Here is a 12,689-nt window from a genome sequence, read left to right as displayed (position 1 = left end):
TTCCCCAGGCTAGAGTGAGTGCCGTGGCGTCAGCCTAGCTCACAGCAACCTCAATCTCCTGGGCTCAAGCAATCCTTCTGCCTCAGCCTCCTGAGTAGCTGGGACTACAGGCATGTGCCACCATGCCCGGCTAATTTTTTCTATATATATTAGTTGGCCAATTAATTTCTTTCTATTTATAGTAAAGACGGGGTCTCGCTCTTGCTCAGGCTGGTTTTGAACTCCTGACCTTGAGCAATCCGCCCGCCTCGGCCTCCCAGAGTGCTAGGATTACAGGCGTGAGCCACCTCGCCCGGCTCCTCATAACATTTTGGCTACTTGGTTTCTTTCCTTTAGTGTGACTGGGTGTGCTTGCTATATTGGAAAATGCCTTCCCAGTCCTCCTCCTTAAAAGAGGAGGAGCTACTTGTGGCCTACAAGGGAATGGACCCAGGATTTGGAAATCTGTGTTGACCCTGGCACCTGAAAGTATAGAATCTTTGATAAGGCACTTAAAATGTATGTGTGTGTGTGTGTGTGTGTGTGTGTGTGTGTGTGTGTGGGTATGTGTGTTTTAAAGCTTCTAGAAGCTAGCTGGATGAGGACTTTACTGTATCATCTTAAGTATTGGAAATGACAGTCATTTACAGGGCTAAGTGTTGAAAAACATAAATTTTGTTAAGTCAAATGTCTAAAATCCACTACTATAGCTTAATTTTTATTTATTTATTTTTTTGAGACAGAGTCTCGCTTTGTTGCCCAGGCTACAGTGAGTGCCGTGGCGTCAGCCTAGCTCACAGCAACATCAAACTCCTGGGTTCAAGCAATCCTACTGCCTCAGCCTCCCAAGTAGCTGGGACTACAGGCATGCGCCACCATGCCCGGCTAATTTTTTCTATATATTAGTTGGCCAATTAATTTCTTGCTATTTTTATAATAGAGACGAGGGTCTCGTTCTTGCTCAGGGTGGTTTCAAACTCCTGACCTTTGGTAATCCGTCCACCTTGGCCTCCCAGAGTGCTAGGATTACAGGCGTGAGCCACCATGTCTGGCCAATATAAATATTTTTGAACTTCATAATTTGCATGTCTGCCTCTCTGTGTGTACTCTTAAGTCTCTGAGAAACCTGGGGGAAACCTGTTACTTCAGTTCACCTGGCCACATGAAAGTGCAAGTGACTGATTACATGTATAGGCAGATGCTTACAATCAGCCTCACAAATAAGAACGATGCATAAAACTAGACCCGGCAGAGTTTACTGAAAAACCAATCCTTAATGTCTTCTTAATAAATCACACATTTCAAATCTAAAAGGAGTCACGCAGCTTTATCTACTCTCCAAAACAAAGTGAGTGACAAGACTTACTAATATATAGAAATTTAGTTTTGTATCATCTTTGTCAAAACCACCTTGCCAATAAACCTCTGCATTCCCAGTTATCATTTCCTTCGTATCAAAAAGTAAACTTAATACTTTGTGGATATTCCAAATTATTGTGATTTGGATGTCTAGAAACATTTTATGTCTTGGAATATGAATAACATCCAGAGAGTTTCATGTGGGTAAATATAAATTATATAAGCAATAAAGTACTGATGATGAAGACTTATTATTTTGATTATTCTTTTCTTTTTCTAGGTTTCACTGCATTAAAATAAGAGCCCACATGTATCTTCTATCTGTGCATTTAATATCTAGAATAGTTCAAAAATGAGGTACAAGTAAATCACAGTGGTTTACTGACAAAAATCCATTTTCTAAAGAGAAATACAGTTCAGTACAGGAAGCTTGGAAGAGCTGGCCACTTACTGACAATGCACATATTCATTAGCAGACAATGAGGAACAGGAGCAAAAACTACTTAAAAACACACCCCTAGGCAAGGGTACAATTTTCTCATTTGTTCAAATAGTAAGCCCTTGGCAATAAGTATCTATACGTATTATTTCATGTAGCTTTAGCGTTTACTGGGGCCCTGGCTGTAAAGAAGGAATAATTGTGTGTTCACAGGTTTACACGTATACATAGCCTATGTAATCTCTGTACGTATTTTGTTTAATTCAATTCTGTCAATGCCCTTTCTGTTTAGAGTGACACCAGCTCTTCTCACTCCACACCTGCCCTGGAGATCAGCTTCCCTGCCCACCTTAAACTGACAAACAGTTCTGGCCCAGCCCAGGGTGGGGTAACTATAACACCAGCAAATGGGGACAAGGGTAAAATGCAGTGGCAGATGACTGTAATGGGACTATGGAGATACCTAGAGCCTGGGGAAAAGGAAGGTGGCAAAGTCAGGTGGACTGACCCTGAGAGCAAAACAGACACATGCAAAGGAGACACAAAGAGAAAGTAACTCACACATCCACAGAAAGAAATGAAGAGGGGCAGGGGAAAAAGAGGAGGAAAGCTAAAAAACTTACCTTTTAAGAGTGCCAGAAGGCCGGGCGCGGTGGCTCACGCCTGTAATCCTAGCTCTCTGGGAGGCCGAGGCAGGCGGATTGCTCGAGGTCAGGAGTTCGAAACCAGCCTGAGCAAGAGCGAGACCCTGTCTCTACTATAAATAGAAAGAAATTAATTGGCCAACTAATATATATAGAAAAAAAATTAGCCGGGCATGGTGGCGCATGCCTGTAGTCCCAGCTACTTGGGAGGCTGAGGCAGGAGGATCGCTTGAGCCAGGAGTTTGAGGTTGCCGTGAGCTAGGCTGACGCCATGGCACTCACTCTAGCCTAGGCAACAAAGTGAGACTCTGTCTCAAAAAAAAAAAAAAAAAAAAAAAAGAGTGCCAGATTAAAGCAACAATTGCGTGTGTGTGCGCGTGTGCTCGTGTGTGTGGTTTAATGACACGACAATGCCAGCATTTGCTATAATTTAACTTCCTATTTTCCCATCTTAGTTTGGAAGCAGATACAATCCTTAAAACCTTTTTCCCACAATTTCAATATATATCTCATTTTATAGAGGAAAAAAGCTACTTTCATGTAACAATAGCCTTAATTGTAATCTTCCAGGCTACCATATCTAAAGACTCTTAAAGTCCCATCATTTTTGTACTCACAGGAATACTTAATATGCCCTGGTACTTGGTACTTCGCCAGGGGAAAATAACTGAGGGCTAGATACACCCAAGAGGTTCCCTATCACTAATGTTCAATCTCAATAAAGCAAATAAAATGAAAAATTCCTGTACTACTCACAACTGTTTTGATCACTTTCTGAAATTAGGAAATACTTGGCCTTTTGGTATCCTTTAATATAGATAATATATTTCTATCATAAATCCTTGTTCTTTTGAGACCACCAAAAAGTTCTTGACTGTGAAGAATTTTTCATTAGGAAATAAAAATTTACCTACATATGTAGAAGACCTAAAAATTCAAGCTAGCACTCTGACATTAACACCTTATGTGACCTTGGAGCAGGTGCTTGACATTTTGACTCTCAGTTTCCTTGTTTGTAAAGTGAGGATGGGTACTGACAGCCTCTTCTAGCATTGAAATTCTATTACTCAAGTTGGAGAAGGAGAAATTTGAAAGAGCTATGCTTAAGCTTCCTTAGACAGCTGTCAGAAGGCCATAGCAGTTCTCCAACTCCCCTATAGCTTTCCCTTTTTATACGTTAGCCCCTGTGACTTCTGTCTGGAGAGGTAGCAATCATTTAGAAAATCTTTCAGTAGTTTAAAAAAATTACTTAGATTACATTTATAAATTGGAGACTTTTTTATAGACTTGAGTCCACCTTTAAAAAAATTACTGTACTTGAGGATGGAAATGGGGTGCTTAGGAAGGGGGCCTAAGGGCGTGGGTGGGGAAAAAAAGAAAAAAAAATTACTGTACTTTAAAAAGACATATAAAAGGCTGGGAAAGGTGGCTCAGGCCCGTAATCCTAGCACTCTGGGAGGCTGAGGTGAGAGGATCACTCAAGATCAGGAGTTCGAAACCAGCCTGAGCAAGAGTGAGACCCCGTCTCTACTATAAAATAGAAAGAAATTAATTGGCCAACTAAAAATATGTAGAAAAAATTAGCCGGGCATGGTGGTACATGCCTGTAGTCCCAGCTACTTGGGAGGCTGAGGCAGAAGGATTGCTTGAGCCCAGGAGTTTGAAGTTCCTGTGAGCTAGGCTGACACCACAGCACTCTACCCCGGGCAAAGAGTGAGACTCTGTCTCAAAAAAAAAAAAAAAAGACATATAAAATATTGTCACTAATTTCTGGGTGGTGGATTATGACTGGTTTTTATTTTCTTCTTGAGGCTTTTCTGCATTTTCCTACAATAAAAAAGTACTACTCTTATTGAAAATCTTGATTTTTGAAAGAATTATTTATTCTTGCAAGTTTTATCAGATCTCTCAAGTCTACTCTAAATTCAGCTGGGGGGGGAGGGCACGGGGGAGGGACAAATCAGGCGGCATCACCATGCATGTCTACACAGTGGTTGATTACCCAAGTGGCTGATTGCTATAGTTGGAATCAGGACATTATTATTATAATCAGAATCTATGGCTCACAGTCCTACGTGGAAATCAAAACATGCATTTTATCTAAATAACATATTTTTTTCCAGCATCCTGGCCCTTGAGAATCATGGTTAAAATTCCATTCCAATTTAAAGTAAATGAAATGAAACATGAGGTCCTTTTTCTGCCCACACGCACAAAAAAATGCTTTCCAGACAAAATATGATTGTGATTGGGCTGTTTTTAAAACTTTTCCCCTCTTCTTATGCTCTAAAACAAAACACATCAAAAGTTAAAATAAATATTTAGCTGTCAAAACAAAACACCCCTGTATGGAAAACCCAAGAATGGCCGTTTATTATAAAAACAACTTCTATAGCAAGCACAAATGTTGAAATTCTGTAAAAAGAAGACAAAACTAAATACTGTCATTACTAAGTTCTATAGGACAACACTAAGAAAGGTAGAAGGTGAGCTGCCAAAAAGATATAATAATAATATATAATATATAATATAATATAAACACAATTGGAGAACTTCCAGGTTCATGATGATCAAAACATTGCTTAAAAAATTCAAATACAATAGAAAAGTCTGACAAAATGACAGTCACAGTCTCAATTTGGGTATATCTGTAGAGCAAATTCCATGCTGAATTCAATTCTCACTACTTAAGGAAGGTACAGCAATTCACCTCTCCATTCTCTACCTGAATATAATCCATCATCTACTGCATGTTCCCGCTGAAATTACTTTTTACCCAGGACCAGTTTCTCCCCTCTCTTCAACAGGATTCTTCGGAGCAAGCAGCAAGGACAGTGGCTTAGTTGAGGGACATCAATTCAAATCTCAACTCTGCCACTCATTAGCTGTACAATCTTAGGACAAGTTACTTAATTAACCTCTCTCACTCTCATCTGTAAAATGTGCCTTGTAACTACTCTGTAGAGCTGCGTGAGGATCAAATTAGACAATGCGTATAAATTCAACTAGTGTACTTCCTGTAACCACAGTAGGTGTTCAATTAATGTTGGTTCCTCTTTTCCCCCCTGCTCCTCGCTACTTACTTCAAGTATGATCAAATTTAACATTCATGGTTTTAATTACTCTCAAGCAAGCTCAATGGTATATAGGACATGTAGTAATTTTCATTTTGTTAAGTAAGATTTTGAATGGTGCATGCCACAAGGGAGATAGTATGCAGTTGTGCTCAAAACCATGAATTTCAGGCGATTAAGATGATCTTAATTTTGATTTCTACTTCCAACCTTAACTACCTGTGATACCTAGGGAAAGTTACTTTACCTCTCTGAGCCTGTTTCCTCATTTATTATATATATAATGTACACAAGTGCCTGGCACAGAGTGCCACTTTTAAGACTAATAAAGTGAGATCAGCCAACTATTCAGTCACACCAAAGGCATTATTATTGTTCTCTATTCTCCTGGAATTATGTTTTACTACATTTTCTAGAGGAAATTACATCAACTTCAGCATTCTTGACATTTCAGGTTAGATAATTCTTTGTAATGAGGCACTGCCCTATGCCTTGCAGGATGTTTAAGCAACATCCCTGGCCTTTACCGAGCAGATGCCAGTAGGGTACATCTGGCAAAAATGTCTCCTAGACATTGCTGAATGATCCCTCGGAGGCCAAACTGCCTTGGTTAAAAACCACTGGTCTAGCACTATCCATAAACAGGAATTCTCCAAGATCTCAGAAGGCAGCCCTGAAAAAGGTCAAAGATTTACTGGAGCTACTATTTAGTACCACCCACTCTTCTGGGCTCCATCACCTGTTATTATCTATAATTCAAAGTTGACCACAGAAAAATAATTTGTAGGGCCCAATTTGCTGTCAGAGATACTTTAAGCCACACGAAGAGATCCTGGACATCCACTCTTCCCTATTCCATCCAGTGATACAAAGCTGAACTTAGACATCAGGAAATCTGCTATGTCCCCTTTACTTGTCTTAAACTATACCTTTTTAAAAAAGAAAAAGCCATAGACCTTAGGGTCTATAATGACATATAAACCATATGATTACTCAAAATGAAAAAAAAAAGTATGTCGTAGTTGGGAAGATGATGTAGATTTTATGCAGTGAATAAAGAAATGACTCCAGTGTTTGCACGGCTGAAGCATGTTTACCATGTATCAAGTGACTATATTAATATTCAAAAGACTCCAAGCAACTTTTTTTTTTTTTTTTTTTTTTTTTTTTTGAGACAGAGTCTCACTTTGTTGTCCAGGCTAGAGTGAGTGCCGTGGCGTCAGCCTAGCTCACAGCAACCTCAAACTCCTGGGCTTGAGTGATCCTTCTGCCTCAGCCTCCCGAGTAGCTGGGACTACAGGCATGCACCACCATGCCCGGCTAATTTTTTTATATATATATCAGTTGGCCAATTAATTTCTTTCTATTTATAGTAGAGACGGGGTCTCGCTCTTGCTCAGGCTGGTTTTGAACTCCTGACCTTGAGCAATCCGCCCGCCTCGGCCTCCCAAGAGCTAGGATTACAGGCGTGAGCCACAGCGCCCGGCCTGAGCAACTTTTGATTATTCACAAGATTGTCTATTTTTCATTTTAATAACTGCACCAGAAAAGCAGAAGCCATTTCTTACCCACCATGTATTCCCACATCTAACACAGAGCCTCCAACAGAGGCAGTAACTCAGTAAATGTTTGTTGAATAAACGAATGGTCATATATTTTACTTAATTAAGTACTCTGTTGACAAAAAGAACCTTTCTTTGCTCCTGTCCAACAGAAGCTAAAAGGAAAGATCTTTTAAGAGAAAATAATTAGTCTACTCCCTTTTACTCCAAATCCAAGCAACTGACTGGTTTGGTTCAATGAACCAAAAAAAAAAAAAAAAAAAAAATTGTGTAGGCAAAAGTTGGAGAAGGCAGCCAAATAGATAAAGCCTAAAGTTCAAGCAAGCAGGAACATTTGTTCAACTCCCACAAGGTTATAAAAGCCAATATTGCTAGCACTAAAGGGGGAGGGTGGAGTGTGGGGAAGAAGGGAAACAGGAGGTGGAAAGTAGGCAAACAGGGTTCCGTCTGAGGAGATTAGCTTCTACGCCTTCAACAAACTTATTTTTTTTAATGTCCAAACTTTAGAGGTGAGGGTCAATTTCTTACACAAAGGCTTGATTTACAAATTACTTCCCAAATGGATAGTAGCAAGATCTTTAAGAATATTTAGAAAGAGAAGTTGATCATAATATTCTTAATTTCTGAAATGTCTTCATCATTTTTACTCCAGTGTTAACAGGTTTTCAAAAACCCAGGGAAAAGATACTTTACTTACTTCTTTTGTCTAGAGAGAAACTTAAGGCCTAATTCTTATTGACATGCTTCTCTCTGTAAAAGATTTTACCACTTTCAGCATTCTATTCCTGAGAGAAAAAAAATCAGGTTTAAGTTGTGTTGTAGAAATACGCTATTTCTTAGATTGTTACCTAGATACAGAATGCAAATCATATTAACATCAGATGGGCACACTTATAGCTGACTTGGACAGTGCAAAGGCAATTTATGTGACCAAAGCATTTGTACCCCCATAATATTCTGAAATTAAAAAAAAAAGAAATGAGGTCAGGCATGGTGGCTCATGCCTGTAATCCTAGCACTCTGGGAGGCAGAGGCAGGCAGATTGTTTGAGGTCAGGAGTTTGAAACCAGCCTGAGCGAGACCCCGTCTCTACTAAAAATAGAAAGTAATTAATTGACCAACTAAAAAAATATATATACAAAAAATTAGCCCGGCATGGTGGCACACGCCCGTAGTCCCAGCTACTCGGGAGGCTGAGGCAGAAGGATTGCTTGAGCCCAGGAGATTGAGGTTGCTGTGAGTTAGACTGATGCCACGGCACTCACTCTGGCCTGGGCAACAAAGTGAGACTCTGTCTCAAAAAACAAAAAAAAGAAATGGTACATACAGTAGTGTAAATAAATGCATTTTTGTCAATCTTTGAGACCAAAAATCTAGTTCCACTTAAACATTACTTAAGCAAATTAAGTAATTATCTTATTTAAGTGGCCCATTAGTTTAATATATATTAAATTAGCTCCAATGCAGTGGTATTATACAAGAGGAATTTTACCAATTTAAACTTTACACAATTTTTTTAAGTTTCACTCAAAAATCTAGTCTTGGTTGAAAGATTAGTTTCCTTCTCCAAAAATTAAATATGGGAATGGTAGCCTAGAATTTCAAAAACCATATATGGTTACAGAATCTATATGATAGTTTTAGACTATGTCTTTATTGTGAGGTGGTTTCCACAAATCATGGCCTCACTATCTGACCAATTTCCTGTTGCATAAAGATTATATTTGCCCTTAAAGATGTTAAATAGCATTTTTAAAGACTGAAGGTAAAGATTAGATTGGAACCTTATGTAACCAAAATGGGAAAGTACTATAGCCTCACCACATTATAGGCCAATGCCTTTTTAATATGTATTCTTCTTAAGCAAATATGAGAATGAGTTACCAAAAGCAAAGCTACCATCCCAGAAGCCCTTGCTTCTTCAGAGTAAAGAATGGGGAGGGCCCATTCCTGGAGATGAGCTGGGGTGGCAAAGGCTTTACAAAATTCCAAGGGGCTCATCATTTAAACTTGTGCTATTCTGCAAGTGTTCACATTTCCAAGGAACAACATAACATTTACATTAAAACCATCTTAATCAAGATAACCAAAAAAAATTATTTCTGCTGTTCTATAAGCTTGCCATAGATTTGATAACCTAGAGAAGAATTACAAAATGATGGCTCCAATTAGGAAAACTGGATCTATTTCAAATTCAAATCAAAGGGGGCTCAGATAATCCTGATGGAATAATTTAAATGAATACAGGGGACTTCCACCAAAGACATACATTTATTCTACGATTTCTACTCTCCTGAAAGCCAAGCAAAATGCTTCAAGGATGTATCTCTTGCCCTTCAGGAAATTCAAAAACCAAACCTGGAATCCCATTAACAAACCTTGTTCTCTTCTTTTCCCAAGGGCTCTCCCTAATACAGGGTTTTTATGGTAAAAGGCAATCAAAACCAACCTAAGAAACGCACACAGTCCTAAATGCAGAAAATAGTAAAAGCACTGAACCACACAACAATCTTTCCGTTAGCCTTGCTGATTTTCAAACCTTTACCTAGTCCTAGACGACTAGATGACTAAGAGGCCGAAAGGATTGGAAAAGAGAAACTTCGAAAGCAGAAACCTCTCTCCCAGAACCTAGAACAGACGGCACCTCGTAGGGATTTCACGCTTTTACAGACGGAAAGGTCTCACCCTGCAGTATTGAAAACCCACCTTTTAAGGTTCAAGCCTCGTGATAAAACCTTCCTCTAGCTTCCTAGGTTCCACGCTGGAGGTGAAATCCCCCTCTCTCCCCACCCCCACTCGCCAACCCCCCGCCATCTCCTCAGAGAGGAGAGCCACAGCGGGCCCTCCCTCTCCCTCCTCAGTCTCTGCACCCCACCCCCACGCCTCCGACCACCCCGCCAACATGCCCTTAGAGAAAACCGAGGCGAGCCCCCTCACCTCTACTCCTCCTCATCCCAACCCCGCCATCCTCGATGAGCGAACCCAGGCAGGTCGCCCACCTTTCCCCCACTCCCCAATCCCAGCCATCCTTGGTGGGAAAACCCAGGGAGCCCCCCACTTCATCTTCACTCGCTCCCACAGCCCCCTCCGGCCAGCCTAGCTGAGAAAAACGAAAAGGTGCCCCCACCTCGCCCCACCCCCCACTGCCCGCCATCCTCCGTGAGAAAACCTGCGGCCCCCCTTCATTCCCTCCCCACTCCCTATCATCCCCTCAGAGGAAAGCACGGAGCGCCCCCAATTCACTCCCACTGCCCCCACCTCCACCCCACCCCCTCCCTATCCCCACTGTGGCGAAAGCCCCGGGGAGGAGAGGCCGAGGCACGCACCACAGGGGACCTCATGCTCCCTAGCCCCGAATCCCACAGCCCGGGGCGTCCCCAGCCCTGGGAGGCCGGGCTGCCGGAACCGCAGGGGCCAGCCCGGAGCGGCGGCGGCGGCTGGGCAGGAGGGCAGCCGCTCCTCCGGGACGCGGGCTGGGCAGGCGGGAGGCACACACGCACGCACACGCGGAGAGAAAGCGGGCTTACTGCCTGGGGATGCTCGCCCGCGCAGCTGTCTCGGCGGCGGCGGCCGCTGCCTGCACCGAGGCCGAAGCGCGGCGACGGCGGCTGCGGACTGAGCCCCCTGCGCCTGGCGGTGGATGCAGGGCGCGGGAGGGGCGCGAGGGGAGGGGCGCGCGTGGGGGAGGCGGGGAGGGAGGGGAGGCAAGGGAGCGCGCGCGGGGGCGGGGGCGGGCGCGACTGGCCGGGGGCGGGGCGCGCGCCAGCAAAGGCTCTGCCAGCGCCGCGGGGGCTGCGTGCGGAGCGCGCGCGGGAGGCGGCCGGGCGGGCGCGCGGAGGGGGCGACTCGCCACGCACCCCGCACGCCCACGTGCCCCGCCGCGGGAGAGGCCCGGCTGCCAGCACGTCGCGGGCGTGCGGGAGAAGTGGCTGCGGGGAGGCGGGGGGGGGGGGGCGCCCGCCCGGAGGACCGGCTCGGATCCGAAGGCCGAGAGGGGGACGGGCTGGGGGCTCCCGGGCCCCCTCCCTCGCGCTGCAGGCCTTCGAGGCCGGCGGGGAGTCACGAGTCACTGCAGGCAGCTGCGGGGCTGGGGAGGTGGGAGCAACAAAGACAGTCAAGTGAGGGTGGTGTCTCTCCTCACCAGGGGCCTCGCTAACCTGCGCATTCCCTACTGAGTGGCTCCAATCCCGAGCGCCCCCAGCTTCGGCCCCCAACTGCGGACCCCTAGTGGTTCAGAGCCGCTCTCAAAGACCCACCGATGATCCCTCTCTTAGTAACAAGCTAGAGGGAGCTAAAGGAGCCCCATCCGTAACTGCAGGGCCACCATCCAGAGGGCTTTACATTACTCAGAAAGCGCTGATGGCAAAGCAGCGTGTGGCGACTCAACGTTCAGTTTACCGAGCCTTCGCCATGTGCCAAGCACGGTGCCTGGCGCTGGGGATACCAGGCGGAGTCATACAGACATTATCCACCCAGCCCTGGGAGCTGGCAATCTAGTGGGGGAGACACACAATAAAGTGAGAAAGTCAAATTTGGATAAAGCCTGTGCAGGAAAAGAAGGCGGTGCAAATAGTGTGATTAGGAAAGGAGGAGGTGGCATTTAAGCTGAGCCCTGAGAGATATAAAAGAAACAACCATATAAAAATCCAGGGAAAAGCTTTCCAGAAAGAGGGAGCAGATGTAAGAAAGGCAGAAGGAGGGGCCAAATCTTAACGCCTTGGAACGAAGAGGTGGTGATTGTGATTGGTGCCAGGAGAGCTGTGGAGAACAGCAGACTGTAAGACTGGGCAGGTTGGCAGCTGCTAGATCATGGACTGCATCCTAGTCCACGGGCAGGCCATTTTATTCCAAAATCAATGGGAGACCATTGAATGGATGGCTTAACTCCAGGGCATAGGGCCAGGTGCGGTGGCTCACGCCTGTAATCCTAGCACTCTGGGAGGCAGAGGCCGGAGGATCCCTCAAGGCCATGAGTTCGAAACCAGCCTGAGCAAGAGTGAGACCCTGTCTGTACTAAAAATAGAAATTGACCAACTAAAAAATATGTAGAAAATAGCTGAGTATGGTGGCACATGACTGTAGTCCCAGCTACTCGGGAGGCTGAGGCAGAAGGATTGCTTGAGCCCAGGAGTGTGAGGTTGTGAGGTTGCTGTGAGCTAGGCTGACGCCATGGCACTCTAGCCCCGGTAACAGAGTGAGACTCTTGCTCAAAAAAGAAAAAAACAAAACAAAACTTCAAGGCATGACGTGGTCTGGCTTGTATTTCTTTCAACTAAACTTTTTCCTTTTGGGATGATGGTAGATTCACATGCATTTGTAAGAAATAATACAGAGAGATCTCATGACTCCTTTTCCAATTTCCCCCCATGCAAAACTACATTATAAGATAACCAGGATATTGGCATTAGTACGATATACCAATCTTACTGTATTTCCCCATTTTTACTCCTACTTATTTGTGTATGTACTTAGTTGTATACAATTTGAGGTTCTATACAATTTTATCACGGGTGTAGGCTCCTGTTTCCACCACCACAGTCAATATACAAAACAATGTCATCATTGCAAGGATCTTTCCTGTTACCCTTTCATAGCCACAGCCATCTCCCCAGTTCCCCCAGTCCCTTGCCAT

At 44.0% G+C, this 12,689-nt stretch overlaps 1 protein-coding gene across 1 annotated transcript in view; it reads right to left on the bottom strand.

The window, feature by feature from the left end:
• FHL1 (four and a half LIM domains 1) overlaps positions 1 to 10,724 on the bottom strand; it is a 62,868-nt gene extending 52,144 nt beyond the window's left edge. Inside the window, exon 1 of the mRNA XM_012752328.2 lies at positions 10,585 to 10,724. The gene's annotated coding sequence lies outside the window, so the exon portion shown is untranslated. The remainder of the gene's footprint in view (positions 1 to 10,584) is intronic.
• Positions 10,725 to 12,689: the final 1,965 nt, after the last annotated feature.

Source organism: Microcebus murinus, chromosome X (genome assembly GCF_040939455.1).
Source record: "Microcebus murinus isolate Inina chromosome X, M.murinus_Inina_mat1.0, whole genome shotgun sequence".
Taxonomy (NCBI): domain Eukaryota; kingdom Metazoa; phylum Chordata; class Mammalia; order Primates; family Cheirogaleidae; genus Microcebus; species Microcebus murinus.
This window is presented reverse-complemented; position numbering and strand designations above follow the sequence as displayed.